We start from the raw sequence: 23,379 nt of genomic DNA on the forward strand, positions 1-23,379 counted from the left end.
TATATTATTTGAGTAATATGGGGACTTTAAAGTAAAGATTAGAAAGTGATGAGAGGTTATGCTAGAGCAATACGTAGGGATCAAATCACGGGAGGCCTTGTATTTCACACGTCCCATTCTGACTTTCATCTTGTAGCCATTTCATAGGCATTGGGTATTTAACTAATAAAAGAAAAGACATCATCAGATTTCAAAATTAAATAGGTCACTGTGCCGAATAAAGAACTGATTTGAGGAGAGTATCCCAGAATTGACACAAAAGCAGTTGAATTTATTTATGAGATACATCATGAGGACCTGGTCCAGAAAATTTATTTGGGGGAATGGTGTGCAGAGAATTCAATTAAGAAGTGATTACAAAATGAACCTGTGGTGTTTTTGCTTATTTAATTGTGGGAAAGAATTATCATGTCTTTTTAATTTGATAACCAAATGGCTTTGAAACATTTTATTTCAGTAAAGAACATTAAGATGAATTTTATTGTAGAGAGAGGATACAATCACTAATTCATTTGACAAGATATAAAGTAACCAAAATTATGTTAAAAATACTTTAGATTCTTTCTGAAACTCTTTTTCCTTACATATTCTTGAAATAGTCTTCAGGGAGGAGGTGGTCATGATTCAATAATATGAATATAATAACTTCAATAAGGCAATCAATAAATATATTTCTATTAAACATGGCAAAATGTGTCCATGTTATTTTATTATGTAGCCATAAGCCAAATGATATTCATTTGTTTATTTACAACTATTTATTAAGCACCTAATCTAGGCAAGGTATTAATTATAAGTATTGGGTAGGAAATTATATTCTCACTTATGTTCAAACCTTTAAAAATCTATCAGACTATAAAAATATAAAATCTATAAGATTATAAAAAGTAAACTGACCAAACAATTAAGTACACGAGATTAGCTTCACAAAGGTGATGCAAAAAGTGTTGACAAATTTTCACCCTTTCCATTTTGTAGATTGTGTTGTGCAAACATAGTCAACTATATGAAGAATATAAGCCAGTAACATTAAATTGTATGATTTTTGTAGGATTTTTATCATATTGCATTTAATTATTTTTACTGGTTTTATTAAAACTGATAATAATCGTTTTACTCTAAAGAATTTAGTGTAAACAAAAACCTTTAAATGTATTGTACATACTTTAAAGCTTTACTACAAATTGGATATAAATTTAAAATTTTTAATATCCCTAGTATATTGATACTTTTCTGACTATAAAATGTCTTTCATTAGCAATATTTTTTAAACTTACATTTAATGTTTCTACAATTTTTTGGTTAGACAGTATTCATATGAAACTTTTTTCATACTTTCACTTTCAATTTTTCTGTTTTTATATTTAATATGCCTCTTTTTTATGTGACCTGCTTTTTATGTGACCTGTAGAATTTCTCCCCTGAATTCAATGTGAGAATCATAATCTTTTCTTTGTAGTGTTAGTTGGTTTACATTTCATATAACTACTGATAATATTTGAGTTGTAAGCTACAATTTTAATTTTTCACATTGGACATCTAGAGTGGAAAAGATTATGGAAAACCAACCAAGCTTTAAAGTGAGTAAATGATAGGTCTTTGTTAGTCTTACTCTACTTCTGTTTCTTTGAGTTTTCCCTGAAGGTCTATGTACAAGTATTACTTTTGTTCAGGGAGGTGATTTAAAAAAAATCAGTAGGGGAATGGCATTGTGAGACTAGGAAGAGAAAGATAATGGAATATGATTTTGCCAAACCTAAATAACCCTGTTAGTCTCAGAATTTCTTACTTAAACTGGTTTGATTTCTCTCTCTGTTTTAATTTTTCTCCTGAACATATTCTTTTATTTGCATGCTCTGGATCCACATAACACACATCCTATGTACAGAAACTGAGCCAGCAGCTTAGTTGCTGCCTCCACATTATTTTTTGGCATGCTTAAATAAGACAGCTTTAAATGAGAAACTTCCATTCCTGTCCCCCTGAGGACCACATCCATTACCATCAGTGTCAATAATCTTAAATTAGTCTCTCTCTTTGTCCATTAATAAATCAGTCCAAGGTCTTGTACTTATAGCAGTTCAACCACTTTAAAAGAAGTTCCCCTTTATAGGTAAGGAGGGGTGTGAGAAAGTAACTCTTCTTCAAATAGGTCTGTCACAGCCTCTCCTTAATTTAATGGAACACTGTCATATCATTCAGAAGCATCTATTCATAGAAGTTTGTGGCCTCTTAGGTATTTATGGTACTGTTATTTAATTTTTTTCATGTAGTACCTAAAATTAGCAATGTACCTTCCTGACCACTGAGTATATAACCATGCCTTGGCAGACCAGACTTCTGTTAGCATTTCTCTCTGAAATACTCAAGTTCTTTTATAGAATATTCTTGGGATTCAGTAGTCACTTGATCTTGTCCTCCAACTACAGAACTTTCTGTAACTGTAGACCTTACTTACTTTAATTTGTAAGTGAATACTCCAGGTAGCATAGAAGAAAAAGTAGGCCTTCTAATAATAAGAAAAAAAAAAAGAATTTGACAGTATTTCTTTCTCTTTTAAGGGTCTCATTATCACCATTGCTGCTAGCAACTGCCAGGGAATAGAATTTTAACCTATTAACCTAACCCAGGGGATCGGATTGTCAAATCAGACTCATCAATACAAAGTTTTACTAACTATTGTGAAAGACAAAATCTACCATAAGGCTTAGATGAAGCAAAGAGAAATCTGGTATGTCAGAAGTTATTCCTCAGGTCCTTCTCACATAAACTCTGCCCCTCCAGCCCAGGAAAGATGAGTTCTCTGATTGGGTTTCAAGGGATCATCTCATACAGTAGCAGTAGTTAAATTATGAAAGATGTTCATTTTATACTCCAGAGACTTGCATAGCCTTGACATTCTCCAGGCAGTCATGTCTTACAGACCGCTAGTTCTATTACATAATCCTTGACCAGAGACATTACCTTGGGCATTTTAGAGATAAACTGTCTTCCTCTTACCAAGTATCAGCAATCTACTTACCAGGTCATCTTCCTTTTTTTTTTTTCCTGGGTTATCCTACTGAAAAGAATGAATGGACCTTCCTTAAACTCCTTTCTCCCATTGCTTTTTCCTTCTGGCCATTGCTCCCTTTCATTCCACTTAGTCTCCGCATGGGTCTAAATCTATTTTCTCCAAATTTCATTGGTGAACTTTCTCCTTTATAATTCCTTTATTTCTTCTTGCATTTAGCTTTACCCAATAATCTGTTGGTCCAGAAGACAATATCGTTCATCACAACAATCTGAGCTAACATGTAACACTGAACACCACTGGACACATACGTGCTGAATAGGCCTTATTAAAATATAAAGTCTCTGATAATTCAGTAGGTTACTATCTCACACAGCTGGGAGCAATTTAGTTACGAATTACCTGCATTTGATATATCAGAAACTTAGACGAAATTCTCCTGGGAGTCAGGGTTCATACTCCATAGGTTGTAGGTGTGTGTTTACCATAGGAAATTCTAAACTAAGTGTTATGGATTATGTGTTTGTATCCTCCCAGAATTCTTATGTTGAAACCCTACCCCTCAACAGAATGGTATTGGGAGTTAGGACATTTGGGAGGTAATTAGATTCAGATGTGGTCATAGGGTAGCGCTTCCATGATGGGATTAATGTCCTTAAAAGAGAAAGAGAATAGAGCTTGCTTTCCTGCCATGTGTAGATTCAACAAGAAGGTGGCCATATGTCTACGGAGGAAGATGGTCTTCACCAAGAGCCTGACTGTGCTGTCATTCTGGTCTTAAATTTACAGCCTCCAGAACTGTGCAAGATAAATGCTTGTCTAAGGCAATTTGTTATAGCAGCCCAAATTAAGACACTAGGGATAGTTTGCTTAAAGCATTTCATTGATAAGGCCTCGTCTATTAGATAACATTAGTTTATTAGTCTAGACTTCAAATTATTGAGTTTTGAACAAAATTAGATTGGATCACCTGTGTGCCTTTTTTTCCCCCTAGAATTTTCCTCAGTACATAGCTTATCATTAAAAGATTACATTTCTTTTGAATTTAAATTGATTATCAATAGATACAACTAAATTGTATGTGCCTTTTAATATCCCCCACTGCCAACTCACAAACGATGAGGAAAAAAGGATACACACATAACTTGTGTTTCCTTATGACATACAAGAGTTACATAATTGCTGTTAATTACATAATTACTTTTCTTCTAATAATAAAAATATATACATTTAATCCAAAAATCTTATGTCTAAATCCCAAATCAATGCTCTAGGTACTTCTGTACTCATTCATGGACAACCACAGAAAGGCAGAAATTTTGAGTTGCTCAATGTATATTCCTAACTGATGTTGAATGAAGTGACAGTCTGCTTTCCTGTTTCAGTTCTCATCTTGCAAACAAGTGTTCTTTTCAAGGTTTACTTATTTTTTTGCATTTTTGTGCTTTTTGCTATTTAAAATGCCTCCAAGCATAGTGCTGATGTGCTGTCTAGTGTTGCTAAGCACAAGAAAACTGTGATGGGTCTTATGGAAAAAAATATGTGATTTAGATAAGCTTTTTTCAGGCATGAGTTGTAATGCTGTTGGCTGTGAATTCAATGTTAGAGAATCAACAATATGATACATCCAGAAAAAGAAGAAATTCCCCAATCCGTACACGAGGCCACTTCATAAAGTACTAAAGTAACATCTATAGTTTGTGATAAAGCTATAGAAAATATGGACAAATGGCTAAATTTGTGGATTCATGAGATGGCAACTAATTAAGAAAAAAAAAGCATAGCAGTAATGCTGAGAGCCAAATAATTTTATATTCTCAGATGTTCTGATTTAATAGAACTGAGACGGAAATAAGAATCTTTATATTTAACTAGAAAAATGGGTAATTCAGATGCAGGCAGTTTGCTCTTTGAAAAACAGTAAAAAAGAAAAATAGAAGTAGCTATTTTCAATTTAAGGACTTTTTTGTTTGTTATAAATCAAACTTTTTAAACTATTAGAGCAACATCATGAAGCACTAATATTTCAAAAATATCACTGGGGATTCCAATCTAGGTGGTCACAGGAAGATATTGATTTCCTCTCCCCAAATCCCACAGCCTTTTATATAAAAATGAAAGAAGTGGGTTGGAAATAGATTGATTGCTCCTGTAATGTTTGAAACAGTTCCAAAGAAGACTGATAATTATTCAGCCATGTCTTCCTTTAAATCTGTATCCTTTTATATTGGTAGCAACCTAACCAAGGGTTGGTTTTCAAAGCTGTGTATTATTTTCTTTGTACAAAAAGTAGAGACAGTGATAAATTGTATATATATTTTTTAATATTTTAAATTTTAAAAATACTTTAAAAAATTATTAATGTTCTTACTTGGGTGATGTTTACATTCAACTAAAATTCTGACTATGGTTGTAACCATAGAAGTTTTATGGAGTTGCAATGATCTTATAGATTAATATAGTTTCAAAGAATACTAATGTCAAGATAATGTTTAAAGTGTTGCAGTTTTTTAACAAATTTTCAAAATGTTATTATTGTTAGTCGTATTTTTATTGATGATGTAAGCTTAATTTATAAATATTGGCATCAATTGGAATATGGAGATTAGTATATATCTTTTTGTCTAACATGAGGACTTAATGGGCATTGCTTAATCTTATACATACATACATAGCTGAAATTCAAGTGATAAAAGCAAATTTTTGACTGCTTTGCTATATATATTTATATTATAGCATTTTGATTTGTTATGTAGAGAGTAATTCAGCATTTTCCTTTATCATGTGTTTTGAATACATGTTCACAGTTGCTGATTACATTTCTGCAAGGGCTTTCCACCATCTGTATTCTATAGCTGCTGAAAATGTTAAACCCAAAGGGGAATAAAAACAATAATCATTAACATGAAACAACAATAGAGAATCTAATTTTGCAAGCTCAGAATTTGCCTACAGTTTATGATTAATGAAGGTAAATATATAATGAAAGCTGGTTATGTGTTTCATTTTATGTGATGCCTCAGGGGCTACAGCTTAAGATAAGCAGTACTGGAACCCCTCAAATCTCAGTACAGTTCAATTTGTTTTCCCACTTGCATTGATTTTTGGATAGTACCTAGCAAACTGAATCAGCAATACTACCTTTTGTCCTACAGTGAATTTTAAGCAATTTGAATTTATCTCCCAGTCACCAGAATTAGCATTGTTTCATCTAGTAAAACTATGACAACTTGATACTTAGATTAATAAACACTCTTCAAGACAAATAAAAATGTGTCGCCATGCAGTTCTTGAGACTTTTTACAAGCTCTAATTCAATTCCTGAGGTTATGGCTTTTTGTTGTTTTGTTTTTTTGTTTTTGTTTTCCAGCTCTAATGTCTTTTAAATATTTCCTCTGGTTTAATTTGTTCAAGTAATTGCAAAATTTGTCTTATATAAATACCTAGGATTTCCTTCACATTGGTTCCATTTTTCCAATTGCTGATCCATGATTTACTCATCAAAAAAAATGTTATAAATAGTTTTATTTTTAAAATTGTGTAAACCTAACAATAGAATCATGCCTGGTATGAGATTTCTAGTTGTTCATATTATTTCAGCCTATCCAAAAGAAATCTAAACTTTTGTTTATATTTAATATTAATGTTAATATTTGTTATTGATTTGCATTAACTTATAGATAGAAGTTATTATAAAATTTATGTTTCTCTTTGATCCTATGTTTTTATGCTTATAAACTCCTAAGGGCCTATGTTCTAAACTGCAATTATGTGTTCTCTTTAATAGTTTCTTCTAATAGTTTAGAGGGCCTAACATTTAAAATTTATGAATTTGATAAAATTTTTTAAAATATTAAAAGTATTTGGTAAAATATTGGCAAACTATTAAAAATGGGGAATTTGGGTGAAAGATATATGAGAATTCTTTGTACTATTCTTGATGTTTTTCTCTTTAAGTTTAATGTTATTTCAAAAAATATACATAAAAGAACAAGTAAGTTTCAGAAGTTGAGCATTTTAAGCAATTAAAATGAATGAAAAATCATTTATATCAGGGAATTATGAAATAAGGCACTGAATATGTTGACCATACGGACTCTGAAAGCATGCAAGATGGTGAAACATATTTAATAGGGATGAAGATAGCAAGCCAGGTCCACTGTCCTTAATGAATGTGGGGAGATGAGTGGGAGTAGATAAAATAGGAAGGGTTTAAGATTATTTAAAAGAGTTATATATTGCTAAAAAATATTTATGATTTGGAAGAGACAAAAAATATAACACATCCGCTTCTTCCCAACTGAGACTCAATTTTCAATTAAGTAAGTGACAGAACATTCAGTAAAATAAAATTGTATTGGGAATATTTTTAGCAAACTTTGGCAAACTGAGAAGTATCTTTCTAATTGGTTTTTACACAATCCATAACAGGGTCATCAAATCAATTTTCTGAGAAATAGGCAGCATATATGTAGAAGAATAGAATAGAATTTATGTGCTTAGGTTAAGTACTGCTCATGACTTTTCCCAATTATACTAGTATTTAAACTGCTAAATATGCAAAATGTAATTCTTAATGTGGAGTAAAATTTTTAAATGTTTGAAAAGTCAACTGCTCAAAAAAACCCAAAAACTTTCTATTGTTCCAGAGGATTTAATGGAAAAAATTTGAAAGGGTTAGGTACCACTTAAGCAAATGGATTAGTGCAACGGAAGGGGAGAGAAAAATGTGGATGACAGTTTAAGAGGGCAGATATTCAGACGACTGATTTTTAAGTTCACTGAATAAAAAGGACAAGTAGAAGTTAGCTAACTTTAAGGGTCTGTGTAAAAGTTTTGCATAAAGTTTATTTAGTATAAAGTTGATTAATTTGTGTGGATTAATCTGGGATCTAACATCCTCTTATGTAGTGTGTCTGCTAATTTTGCCACTATGAGACTTTCCAGGAAATTCAGCTATTTATATGGTGACAGGTTCAGTAAAGCATGAATGTGAATTTATTACATTATTCTAATTCCTTGAGTTTTCTGTTTCCATGTTGTCATACCTGGCCCACTGGCTAAGGAGCATGATTAATATAGTGATTCCAAAGGACTGTTTAAGTATTTGAATGACCTTGTAGTTAACTTCCCATAAAATTTGTTTAGAATCATCAGGGATACTTAAATTATACTCATAAACTCCCAATATGGAAGATTTGTATTATACTCAAAGTCATTAACAGACTCTATTTCTACTGGGAAAGAGGAATATACATATGAAATGTCAGAGTGTGAAAAGCATAATCAAAAAAAATTAATTTCCCAGCTTTAGCATTTTTTGTAATCCTGAAAGAACTAATCCAATATATAGTGGTTGTTTTGTCAGTACCATAAAAATATTTTTCAGGAATTTTGGACCAAGTTATTTCAAGATCCTATAGATATTTAACATCACTTAAAGTTATGATTCATTCAAATAATTTTGTATAGTTATGGGAATTAAATCAGCATCATATATTAAAGTACCAAGTTGAAACACACAATATACTCTCAATCAGGACTTAAGCTGAAAGAATATATGTCATTTGAAGAATGATGGTAATTTTAAAGTTATGTTTCAAACTTTAACAAAATGGAACAGAGGAATATTAGATAATCGTTTTGTGCATAAAACCAATTATTTCTATTTCCTTGAAAATATCCTTCCATACTATACAATAAAGTACATAAACCAAATTTATTGAGACTGGTTTTTACATGATACTTTTATTGAACTATCACCTGTCAAGATGAAAAAATTTCTAGCATCTCAGAAAGCTCCTCACATGCCACTTCCCAGGACTCTCCTACCCTGCCCAAAGACACCACTATTTTGATATCTATCACCATAGTTCATCATTGCCTTCTTAAACGTCAAATAAATAAATTATATAACATGTGCTATTTTCTGTGTAAATCTTTCATTCATCCATAGATCTTTGATATTCATCACACTTGCTTCACCATAGCAATCCTTCTTCACTGGTGCATAATACTCAATTGTTTGAGTTGTTTGAATATACTACAATTTACTTATATAATCTACTCTTAATGGACATTTAGGTTGTTCCCAGATTTGACTTTTATAAATACCCTGAAATAAACATTCTTGTGCATATACTTTTGAGGGATATAGGTACTCATTATATATGGGTATGTACATAAAGCTTAAATTTCTAGGTCATGGAGTAGGATATTACCAGTTTTCACAGATATAGCCAAAGCGTTTTCCAAAAGGAAATTTACCACACCACCGGAAATACGAGTTTTAGTTGCTCCACATCTTCATCAAAACTTTATTTCAGTCTTTTTAATTGAAGAAAATTTGTACATAGTAGATAATTCAGTGAATGTGTAGTAGTATTTCATTATGTTTAACATGCACTTCATAATGGAAAAGGTATTGAGCACCTTTTCATGTTCTTATTGAGCATTCCTATTTCTTATTTTGTGAGGTGTCTGCTCAAACTGTGGACTCTTCAAACTTCATTCACTTTTTTTTTTCTTTTTGGCTGACAGAATTTTAAAAATATATTCAGGATACAAGGCCTTTTTAGATATATGTATTTTTAATATCTTCACTTCAATATTTTATTTATATTTTAAATTAAGACTGGAAGTTTGTACCTTTTGACTGCCTTCATCCAGTTCCACCACCACTCCTCTCCATGCCTCTGGTAATCACAAATATGATCTGTTTTTCTATGAGTTTGTTTGTTTGTTTGTTTTTGAAATATGTCTTTGGCCTATAACACTATGTTAGTTCTGCTATATAACACAGTGATTTGATATTTCTATAACTTTCAAATGGATCACCAGGCTGTCTAGTTACCATCTATTCCCATACAAAGTTATTAACTTATTATTGACTATATCCCCCAAACTAGATTTCATCCCTGTGACTCATTTATTTGTAACTGGATGTTAGTACCTCTTAATTTCCCTCAACTATTTCACTAATTCCCTCACCTCCTTTGCCCCTGGCAATCACCCGTTTGTTCTCTGCATCTATGACTCTGTTTCTGTTTTGTTGTATTTGTTTGTTTGTTTTGTTTTTTTAGATTCTACATATAAGTAAAATCAGATGGTACTTTTCTTTCTCTGTTTACTTATTGCACTTAGCAGAATACTCTGTAGGTCTATCCATGCTGTCACAAATAGCAAGATTTCATTCTTTTTTATGACTGAGTAGTATTCCATTGTACATATATACATACAACATTACCTCTTTATCCATTTATCTATCAGTGCACACTTAGGTTGCTTCCATACCTTTGCTATTGTGAGTAATACTGCAATGAACATAGGGGTGCAATAATCCACATAAGAAATAACAGTGGTTAGGGATAAAATGTTAAAAGTGGATTTGGAGAGAAATTATGGTATTTTGGATATAGTTTTAAGAGAGGGATAACAGAATTAGCTGAAGAATTATGTATAGTATATAAGAAAGAGAGAAAAGTAAAAGTGTCTTCAAGGTTTTTTTCACATCAACTGGAAGAATCAAGTTGTCATTTTCTAAGGTGGATAAGTATATGGGAAGAAAAAACTCCAAAAAATGACTTTTAAAATGTTACACTTGAAATGATTGATTAATCATACAAAAGGAAGTGCTGAGTATGTCATTGGATGTAGGGTCTGAAGTCCAGGAACAGGGTTTGACTGAAGATATATCAGCTATATAAAGAAGAATGTAACTTTCAAATTTTAATTCATAGGATGTAAATGACTATTTTCAAAATTTAAGGTTTATTTGAGTTCAGATTTTTTATAAAATAATAGTAAATATGCAAAAACATTTTCTTTTTACTCAGAAAAAATAACACTTTAGTTTTTTTTTAACTTACTGAGATAAAATTGACATACAGCATAATACCAGTTTTAGGTATCAGTTTTTATTGAAATAGAGGATATTTTTATTTTTTAAGTAGTTATCAAAGTACAACCTTGAAAAAAATCAAGTAGATTGCATACTATTTCCAAAAGTAAGATGTGATATTGAACAATTATCAACTTATAAAACTTAATGTAAACAATGTTGTTTTTAAGTTTCCTCACTTATTAAAGTAAATTCTTATATTTTATAAAAATTTAATAATAGTTGCAATCTGGTGACTTCATTTTGCTTAAGGCAAAAATCTTCCAAGTTAGGAAAATCCACAGGCCTCTCAAAGGAAAGTATCATAACATGTAACAAAACAGTCACCTTCAATATCACCTATTTCAGCAAAGATCAGCTAAGTTGCTTATATTTTAAAATGTCTTCAGTGTTGGTCTTATGTTGTCTATGGTCAGGAAAAGATACATTTGTTCTTTCAATAACAAATTACAACTGAGCAGTTCCTTTTGAAAGAAAAATCCCCTTTTCCCACTGCTCTGTAGAGTGGCATTATTGTCAAGTAATGATGTAAACCACTAAACCGCATAGGATGGAAATGGACTTCTTTTCACAGGAGAATTTAAACAATCTTATATGAATTCTTTGTATAGGTGCTGATTTTAAATTATTTCTTAAGATCAAAGCTTCCTTTAGAAGTCTGCAGCAATGCTGCATAAAAACATTTTAGAGGTATTTTCTTATTAATATCGTCATTAAATATTCCATGCACTCACTATATACTCAGCATCACACTAGCCACTTGTCTTATAAAGATAAACAAAGCATCCTTATTAAATAGTATACAAGAAAATTTATGGGAGAGAGTTCAGTCTAGATTTTCATTGCATGCAGTTTATTGAAGACAGTTCTCAGGAATAAGAACCATAGAGGAATGAGTAATGTAGGGTTAGGTAAAGGGAAAAATTGTACTTTAATGCTGTCGTGACAGAAGACTTGGCTCCTACCAGGGGCTCCAAAGTAGGGATGGACCTTCAGAAATGTTACAGATTGGGGTAGATTATGCCTTTGTGTCCTTGCACCTACCAGCCTTTAAAAGAAAGATGCTCCCAGGGAGGAAGAATTGTTTTCGTGTGGGCAGCACCACTGGCAGAAGCAGCCTCTCCCAGAAAGGAACAGAACTATGAGCAATTAGCTACCCAGCAATCTCTGAAGTTGAGAGAATGTGAGATTTGGTCCTCAAGTCGGGGGGACCTGGGCTCTTGGAGCTGCAAGTGATATTCAGCATCTTCACCTTCCATTACAATCTGAGATTTCTATTACCATTGGGTAACCAGATCTTCTTCTCAAAGGGATCAGAGTCTGTGGTCACATTCCCTTCCTAGGCTTCAGAACTCCTGTACTTAGGCAGGGAGGCTACATAGCTCAGTGGTGGAATATGCGCTTAGCATACACGAGGGTCTGGTTTCAATCCCTAGTAGTTCCATTAAAATAAATAAACCTAATTACCTCCCCCCAAAACAAAGTAGAACACAAAATTTTTTTAAAATATGACTGTAATTGAGTGAAATACATTAAATCTACATAAAAACCCATGAGTACAGAATAATAATCAAAAATAAATTCAAAAAAACCAAAACAGAACTCTTGTACTTGCCCATTTTCTATCAAAATTACTTACAAGAGAGTAACACAGTATGTCACAGTGAACCACCTAAGTGAGAGTTACTGTTTTTCCCCCATTTTTGTATGGTAAAATTCACATACCGTAAAACTTACTGTCTTAATTATTTGTTCTTAACAGTGGTGGATGACCCAAGACTGGGCTAATAGCTCAAACAGCTTAACTGTGCCCTTCAACCTGGCTCATACCTAACTGCAGGTGTACCATTTCCAATCAATGATGGATTTTTGTTACCATCTTATACCTCATCATAATGACTAAGTGTGGCTGACAGAATCCATTTTATAATGGGAAACACTTCTTATTTGTTCACTTGATGCTCCATGCCCAGAAGGATGCCAGGAGCTATTTCTGAATGGTCTCTCTATTCTCTGCTGTAGGTAGCATGCTTTTATTCCAGAAACTAAGAAAATCTATATTATGATTCTCCTATTGGGATTTAGCATAAACTTCATGTAGCATATTTTTCTCACCACAGATACCACTAAATTATGCAATTTCCACCACACATTAAAAGGATCATACACTATGAACAAGTGGGATCTACTCCAGCGATGCTAGGATGGGTCAACATCCACAAATTAATCAGTGTAATACACCACATTTAGAAAATGAAGGATAAAAATCACATGATCATCTCAATAGATGCCAAAAAAGTATCTGACAAAGTTTAACATTGATTTATGATAAAAACTCTTAACAAAGTGGATGAAGAAGGAACATACCCAATATAATAAAGGCCATATATGACAAAGCCCACAGCTAACATCATAGTCAATGGTAAAATCCTGAAAGTGTGTCCTCTAAGATCAGAAACAATACAAGTACGCCTACTCTGACCACTTTCATTCAACAAAGTGTTGAAAGTCCTAGCCAGAACAATTAGGGGAAAAAAAAAAAAAAGACAGATAGGAAGAAAGGAAAAAAAAGAAGAAAGAAAAGTAGAAAAAGAAAGGGCATTCAAATCAGAAAGGAACTAAAATTGTTACTCTTTGCAGATGACATGACAGTATATATAATCCACAAAAGACTCCACAAAAAACTGTTAGAATTAATAAAAAAGTTCAGTAAACTTTCAGAGTATAAAGCTAATATATAGCAATCTGTTGTTACTATACACTGATAATGAAGTATTAGAAAGATAAATTAAGAAAATAATCCTATTTAAAAAATACCTAGGAATAAATTTAACCAAAAAGGTGAAAGACCTGTACACTGAAAGCTGTAAGACATTAATAAGAGACATTGAAGAAGTCACGAATAAATGGACAGGTATCCTGTACTAATGGATTAGATAAGTTAATATTGTTAAAATGCTCATACTATCCAAAGCAATCTACAAATTCAGTGCAATCTTTATAAAAATTCCAATGGATATTTTCACAGAACTACAAGAAACAATCCTAAAATTTGTATGAAACCATAAAAGACTCTGAAAAGCCAAAGCAACCTTGAGAAAGAAGAACAAGCTGGAGACATCATGCTCCCTGATTTCAAACTACAGTTGACTCTCTATAATTGTAGATTCTGCATCCACAAATTCAACCAACCAAATACCAGACAGTGGTCTTGGCAATGATTTTTTTTTTGATTTGATACCAATAGCAAAGGCACCAAGAGTGAATATAATAAACTGAGACTACATCAAACGAAAAAGTTTCTGCACAGTAAAAAAAAAAAAATCTACAAAATTTTCATTGTACACACACACACACACAGTATATAGAAGTATTATTTATCCACGAGAAAGAAGAAAACCCTGTAGCTTGCAACAACAGAGATGGAACTTAGGGGTATTAAGCTAAATGAAATAAGTCAGATAGAGAAAAACAAATACTGTATGATCTCACTTATATGTGGAGTAAAAAAAAAATGAGTTCATAGATACAGAGAACAGATTGGTGGTTGCCAGAGGCAGGGCTTGAGGGTGGATAAAATGGGTAAAAGGGGTCAAAAGGCATCAACTTTCAGTTATAAAATAAGTAAGTCATGGGAATGCAATATACAGCATGATGACTAGTTACATACCATACTGCATACTCGAAAGTTGCTAAGAGGTAGGTCTTAAAAATTCTTATCACACAAAAAAGAAAATTTTGTAACAATGAATGGTAATGCATGTTAACTAGATTTGTCGTGGTGATCATTTCACAATGTATACAAAAGTCAGAAGATTCACAGGATTGAGGAACCTATGGGGATTCAAGGTTTCTGAGTACATCATTCCCAGATGTCTACATGTCAAGTCTCAGAGTCTTATTCCTTCCCAATCCGAAAAGGTATACTTGGCATAGTAGACTGTCTGGGAACAATAATTCAACCTTCAGTAGAGCACTGCTATTATTATAATATACTCCAGGCCTTATTCTCAGCTCTTTCTACTCTCTGTCTAAAGGAGATGAGAGTATTTTATATACTGGCAGGGAGGCTACCTGGTTTTCACACCCTAATATAATTAAGTGATAAGTCACCCTCAACAATTTGTTATCTTTCAACAATAGTCCTCCTGTTCCTTTTTCCATAATTACTACTTCTTCTGGACCTCCCAAAAGTCTGAAATATTGCACTTGCCAGTGCATTTCCTTTAACTAGGACACCATACTATTCCAGCTCATCACTGGTGAAAATTTTAACAATTCCACTGTCACCTTTTGCCTTTGTCTGTCTGTTTCTGCCTTTAACAAGTGAGTGATTGGGTCCTCACTGCAGATGCTGCGGCCTATGGCAATGCTGAACCATGGCAAGTCTCAAGAACAGAAGATATACTTGGAAATATAAAGTACATACTCTAAAGTGCAGTATCCACTGAGATTTAGGGACCATAGGAGGCATACTGCTTGCCCAGGTGGTACTGTATGCAGCTTTAGCAAACACAGGTAGTTTTCCTTTATGTTTGTATCAATTTATATTCCTAAAAGCAATGTAGAAAAATTCAAGTCGCTTAAAACCCTTGCCAGCCTTTTCTTCATTTTAACCTTTATGTTAGATTTATTATATCAAATTTTAGTTTTACTTTTTTTAACATTTTTTATTGATTTATAATCATTTTACAATGTTGTGTCAAATTCCAGGGTAGAGCACAATTTATCAATTATACATGAACATATATATATTCATTGTCACATTCCTTTCTCTGTGAGCTACCATAAGATCTTGTATATATTTCCCTGTGCTATACAGTATAATCTTGTTTATCTATTCTACAATTTTGAAATCCCAGTCTATCCCTTCCCATCCCCTACTCCCTTGGCAACCACAAGTCTGTATTCTATGTCTATGAGTCTATTTCTGTTCTGTATTTATGCTTTGCTTGTTTGTTTTTTAGATTCCACATATGAGCGATCTCATATGGTATTTTTCTTTCTCTTTCTGGCTTACTTCACTTAGAATGACATTCTCCAGGAGCATCCATGTTGCTGCAAATGGCATTATGTTGTCGGGTTTTATGGCTGAGTAGTACTCCATTGTATAAATATAACACATCTTTATCCAGTCATCTGTTGATGGACATTAGGCTGTTTCCATGTCTTGGCTATTGTAAATAATGCTGCTATGAACATTGGGGTGCAGGTGTCATCCTGAAGTAGGGTTCCTTCTGGATTATATGCCCAGGAGCGGGATTCCTGGGTCATATGGTAAGTCTATTCCTAGTCTTTTGAGGAATCTCCCTACTGTTTTCCACAGTGGCTGTACCAAACTAGTTTTACTTTTAATATTTCTGATAACTAGTTTAAATTTAGCAATTTTTTTCAAAAAAATTTTGACCATTTAGAGATTTGTTTTTGTGAAGCACCTACTCTTCTATTGGATTACATGTCTTTTTATTACAAATTCTAATGGATTTTAGATTTGAGATTTGAGTACTTAGTCCTGTGAGTAGAATTCTTTAATTTTAATACATCCCATTTTATATTTTATTTATCTTTATCATTTTTATTTCTTATTAAGGTATCATTGTTTATCCCAAAGCATAAAGCTATAGTCCATTTTTTTCCTAAAAGTTTTATTGTTTTACCTTTCACATTTGTGCCAAATTTATAGCATTTTATATCTTTTGGCTCACAATGCTTTTTTTGAAAATGAGAACACTCTTATTATTGTTCCTCTAAAGCTAAAGTGTAATATGACTCTTGTTACTCTGGTTTTAACAGTGCTATGATATGCTCAGTGTACATGTTCTTGTATTTATCGCTCTTAAAATTTGCAGGGATCCAGAGTCTCTGTAATGGGTATGATGTCTTTTCTAAGTTTGAATGTATTGTGAGCCCTTTTCTCATCAAATATTCCCTCTGAAATCTCAGATATTTTTAAGAATATTTTGTATAACTCTCTTAATTGTTTCCTTACGTGGTAAATTTTATGAGGAAAAAAAAAAACCTCACTTCTCTCACAAAGATTCTTTTGAATTTTCTTTTGGCAACTCTTCTTTCTTCTAATTATTTTGTTAGACGAAGCCACCACTGGTACAAGGTTAATGTATGGGTAGATTGTGACCATAGATATTGAAAAGCTAATGAATGTTTTCAGCAGTAGGATGACAGTCCAAGGATTCTAGGAATTACATCTTTAAAAGAATACATGTAACACTGAGGAGAAAAGTGGTATTAATCACTGGAATCAGGGAAAACATTTAAAATGTTTCCCTCTAACCATGAGGTAATGACAGAGGGGTCTAAATTTATGGGGAAAGTAGAGGAGGGGTCAGATAGGGAAAAATATTATGAACTCAAATGTTTATCCAAATTTAAAACAATCCCTTATTCTTTGTGATGAAGATATAGTCTCTTTATTCCATAATATGATTAAAATTTGCCTAAGGTAAAGTCTTACAGTCAGAAATATTCTCAGTGAAATTTTTACTATAATAATACAGAATAGGAAATTCTTATAAATAATACAGAATAGGAAATTCTTATAAATATTTCTTACAGCAGCACAAACATACTGATTTGCCTGTGCTATGGTTTTCCACATCTAAATAATATTGCTAGTGTAGAAATATTACGTTTCCCTTTAGTATAATCACTGAGTAATGCTACAATTGGTGTTATTTCTGTCAAAATGTTGCAAAGCATAACCAAAAATAAATAAATAAGCAAGATAAAATAAATAACACGTTCTCCAGGCACTAAAGAGTAAGCTGAAAGAGTAAAGTGTGTTTTCAGTGTATCATGACAGACCACAGCAGGGTTCTTCACAGGAAATGCTACAAAACGTGTTTCAATTGAAGCAATGCACTTTAATAGGAATTCCATTTTACCCATGAATGTATACTGTGTGATAATCTCAAATCTATTTATTCAACAGCTGGATCTCAAGATTAGAATGAAGGTGACAAGAGCATAGAGAATTATATTCCTACAGAGTAAGCAAAATCCTATTAACCTTTAATGACCTATTTTTTTTTCCTGGGCTTTTAGTTTAAAACTCTGATATAACCTACTGGTTATTTTGCTTTGTTTTAGGGGTTAGACTCAGTGTACAAAAGGAAATGTATATATTTTATTAATAACAGTCACTTTAATTTAGAGAATGAGTCCAAGGCCAGAGTGGGTATTTAGAGACTAATTTTGAAGTGGCACAGGGAAACCTAAAGAATAATGTATGCAAAACATGAAAGCCCTGGATGCCATAATAATGCACAGCACTGTACGTCTAGAAGTTAAATCTCAGTGCTATAGTACTTCCTGTACTAGTCAACACTGCCTCGGTTCTTCTATCTGCACAGCTCTCATATTACAGCAACAACAAAGCCTTTCATGATTGACTAATGAGCTATGCTATTAATTTAATTATAGCCTGGCCACTTAGAGACTCAACTTATTGGAAAGGAAATGGTGATTACTACAATTGGCAACTCCCCTTGACACATACTTTATTCAGGACACTACCTCATGGACTTATTACTTTGCTATTTTACATACAAGTAGGGCCTAAACATTTCATTAGTGAATTTTCTGTTATATACAATAACATTTAAATGTTTATTTTGTGAATGTTTAAATGATAAGTCTTATAAATCTTACTCCACTGTATTTATCTGCATTTGATTATGTTAAATTAAAAAATAATAATACTCATTATATTCAAGACACCATGCTAAATATTTGATATGCATAAGTTCATATAAGACATGGCTCATGTCTTAAAAAATGTCTTAATAGGAAAAACAGAGCATGAGATAAAACAGTTAGAATTTAAATAAGTTTTGTATACTTGCCATAATAGCAGAAAAAGCTTGAAGTACAAAACATATGAAGTTAGAAAAATATTTATCCTGAGTATAGTGACCAGGGTAGGCTTAGAAAGGTGAACGGGACAAAGAATAGACTTTTATTGAAAAGAGAGTGAGGAAAGATAAGAAGAGCTAATTTGACTTTTACACAGATTGAGTTTTAGGATATTCCAGAATATTCAGAATATCGCTTAAATCAAGAAGCTGACATCTAAGCCTAGATTTTAGAGACTGAGAGATATTGGTATGAAATGTTAACAAAAGAGGTGGGAAGAAAGTATACTAGGGAATAAGAAAATGTAGAGATAAAATAGAGTCTTTTGGAAGACCTTCCAATGAACATGGGGAGGAAATTGACTGATAGAAGGAAATTCAATGAATCAGAAAGAGAAAGGGAAAACCTAGTAAGTGTCATTGGATGGATGCAAGCAACTAAAGGTAGACTGCCCAAATGCTGAAGCAAGGTCAAGTAAGATGCAGCAGTGCTTTGACAATTAGGAAAGCATGACTGAACTCATAAAAGAGAGAAGACAGAGAATAAGTGATTAAGTGATATAACAGCCAACTTCTGTTTAACTTGCTTAACATCTTATTGTTACATAACCTCCTAAGCCTAATGATGGTGATGATTCTTAACACTAACTCAAATCCAAGAAGATCCAAGACACTAGAACAAATTAGTAATGCTAAAACTTAATAATAATTTATACATACTGACATTTGTTTTCCAAGTGCTGCTTGTACAGTTTTATGCATATGAACTTACTCGTTTCTTCCAACAGCATTATTATTAGCACTATCAGATAAGTAAACTGAGAAATAGGCATTAGGTAATTTGCCAAATACCAGAAAGTTAGTAAACAGATGTGCCAGGAAAGTCCAACCATCTGATTCCAGAATGTGTGAATTTAAGCACTAATGTTTTTGTTATTGTTATTGTTGTTTTGCTTATTTGTTTTTCTGATTTTATTACTGACTAGTTCATAATATTTCTTTTCAACAAAATGAAGAAAAATTGAGTGCAAGAGGACCTAACTTAAAGTGATTATTGAATAGAATCTGGTGTTTCATCAATCAATATATCGTAGCTTTTTTCTTTTTTAAGAAAATGTTTTCCTTTTCTTAATAATTTTACTCCCCTCACAAGATATTTTCATTATTCCCTATAATTTTTATTTTTAATTTCTAAATACCAGTTAATAAACTATTAATATAGTCAAAATTACTAGTCCTATTCACTCTCTTTCAGTCAAAACATAATCTGTGAAATACTTTATATTAAGTATATAGAATATGTGTGTATATGTGTGTATAATATATATGTATATATAAAACTATTACAGGTTTTTAACCTATATCCTGCATTCCTCATAACTGTAAGATCTAATTCAACAGTGGTTATTTATGCAGTTAACAAGCAGATTCGGGGGAAAAAGACAATAAAATTTTGTTTGAGCTGTTAATAAAGCTATGTTAAACAGATAAAAAGGACGTTTTCTTTCTTTTTTGTTTGTTTGTATGTTTAGTAGGATCAGGGGATATAAGAACTAACAATATAATGTGGTGAGAAGAAAAGTATTCCTATATTCTAGAGTAACTTTCTTTAAAAAAAACCTAATATTAAAGTACATTTGTTTCTTAGATTGATTAGATTAAACCTCCATTTTACTACTAAAATTGTCTTTGACTAATTGGAAGTTGAAAATTACATGTAGAAGAATGAAATTGTAGTTTCAAAATTATCAAACAATGTGTCATTTTCATAAATTGATATTAAGAACATACGAAGACAACTTAATTGAATATAACTGGCCTTGCTTATGAAACATTATTCTGGCAAAATCTATCATATCTTACAATGAAACATCTGGCAGGCTACATGACATTTATTAAATCTAGCTTTTTCTAATACAAAGCATGCCAAAGCTTCAACATAATGAACATTGATGGCTGATGCCAGTCATTTGTTCCCGGACAGCTCAGATATACATATTTATTTGAATGATTTGGGGGTATGTGGCATCCAAAATAAAACAAGCAATGTCATTGAAGTCAAAATTGAATCAAATTATTACACATATATATGCACATTCTAATTTATAGCTAAAAGGAGTATATAGTCATTTGGAACTGTTTTATTGATATAACTTCATTCCATATGTAGTGGAAAATACCAGAACAGAAAAATAGGAAGCAAATAGTTGATAGAGGAAGTCCCTATACAATTATAAACTGTGGAAACCTAGCCTTGGAAATGCCTAGTATCCTTCTCTTGTTCTAGTACAGAACAAGAATGTACAGACTGACAATTCATTCCCTCTGTGCCTGTCATCCTTGCCCAAAATACAGGCAACAATCACAGAATGTTATTATCTCCTTTGTCCTAATTATCATACACATCTTTCTCATGATTATATCTTTCTTCCCTTTTAATGTCATTGGAATACTCTTTTTTATATAAACAAATTAGGTCTTTACCGTTTTATAATATTTTCTCCGTAAGCTTTCCTTCATTGAGATTATTCTCCTGGAGGCCAATTTTGTTGCAATCCTATGGAACAAAGCCTACACTTTCTCTTATACATCTTTTAATTCAGCAGAGAAAGAGCAGGGATAACTTGAGAACTCTAAATTCTTCCTTTTAGAGATTTTATCTTGCTTCCTATCAAGCATGAAGAATTCATATGGATCTCTTATTAAATTAAGTGTTTTTTGTAGTTTAAATATGATTATAATATTGCTTTTGGAATTATTTGCTATAATTTACTCATTTAATTTAAAATCAGTTAGGGTTTCCTTTTAGCAATTAGCTAGCATCTTCAGAAATTCTTACAAAATTTGAGAACCTAACATTCAATTTTTTTTAACATGGATTTAGCCTCCCAGCTACTATTTTCTGCTGTGCTTTCTGGGGCCTCCCTGTGCATGGACAGCCAAAAAAATGAGGGGAATATTTTGGAAATCGGGTGACTTACTTTTCTGAGTTCCTACCACTTTTCAGCCCAAATTCTGACCTGGGCATCCTCAATCTAAAAATACTGCATCCCTGGACTTTTTCAGTAAAGCTGGAACTATAAAAAATTGTCTTCAGCAAAACATCCCAAATGAGTGTGGTCTTTATTCATGTTTCCCTTTTTCAAGTATTGTAATCCCTCAAGCCTGCTTTAAATTGATGTTCCTTCAATGTTTAAAACAGTGTTTTGTTAAAATTCTGTCTAATACATATAATTGCTTCAGAAGAAGGGTAAGTGCGATGTAAGCTACTTTATCACAGGCAAAACTGGAAGTCATATTTAAGTGTAGGGTGTGGGTGTATCTCTCTACTTAGGAAATTTCAATCTTTCCTTTACAATAGTACAGTCAAGGTCCACTCTATATCTCACATTATGTGTAAATCCCTCAGAAACCTGTAAAAGCAGCTTTGAGTACTGCCTTATGTTTACCACCATCATAGAACCTCCCACACCACATTGCTTATCTTTCACATGTATGTTTATTTGATTTTAGAGAACATATCTTATTAACTCTTGTATCATTAGCAACTCACTCAGTTCTTAGTACAAGGTAGATGATCAAAAGTGGTATTGAATAAATAAATTACAGAATAAATCTGAAAATATATGTTTGTTACAATCATCAAAATCTTGGACTATTTGAGAGAAATTTCTTTATCCATTCTACAAATAATTGAGTAGTTTTGATCTCATTGGAACACCAATCAGAAAAGACATAAAGAAAAGTTATACCGTTTGAAAATCTATTTGAAATAAATTTACTATCTAAAATATCTCATTTTAAGAGACTTTAAACTATAAATTAGGTTTAATGCTATAAACTCCAAAATAGTTTTTTTCTTTTTCATATTATTTTTATTATAGGTTATTACAAGATATTGAATATAGTTCCTTCTATGCAGTAGAGCTTTGTTCTTTATCTATTTTACATACAGCAGTTTGTATCTGCTAATCCCAAACTCCTAATTTAGCCTTCTCTCCAACTTTACCCTTTGGTAACCATACCTCTGTTTTCTAAGTCTGTGAGTCTGTTTCTTTATTCTTTTAACATTTTTTTATTGAGTTATAGTCATTTTACAATGTTGTGTCAACCAAAATAGTTCTTAAATGCATTTTTTAAAAATTACTTTAGGATACCGTTTCTAAAAATTTTAAGAATGTGTCAGATAATCAGGATATGAGAAAAATGAATGGATTTTTTTTTAATCCTAGAGGAAGTATAATTTCTATACTGCATTTTGTTCCCATAGCAATATCTGACAGAGGTTTTTGACAGTATTTTTAACTTGACAGATATGTATGACATAAAGTTATTTAATTGTTTTGGTATTTAAATGTGTAGCATCTTTCCATTACGGTAGAGTGATCAACAACTCAAGCGCATTTTGTTAGACAAACTAAATTGATCCAATAGAAAAAAATACATTTAAACATAAATAACTGACTTGGCCTAAAGAAAAAGTAGATTATGAAAGAAAATGTTTAGTGAAAGTATCACGGTAAAAACTGATACTTAAGAAAACAAGAAGAATGAATACAATTTTGACTGTAGGAGAGGGAGTAAATGATATTACA

Source organism: Camelus bactrianus, chromosome 5 (genome assembly GCF_048773025.1).
Source record: "Camelus bactrianus isolate YW-2024 breed Bactrian camel chromosome 5, ASM4877302v1, whole genome shotgun sequence".
Classification (NCBI taxonomy): domain Eukaryota; kingdom Metazoa; phylum Chordata; class Mammalia; order Artiodactyla; family Camelidae; genus Camelus; species Camelus bactrianus.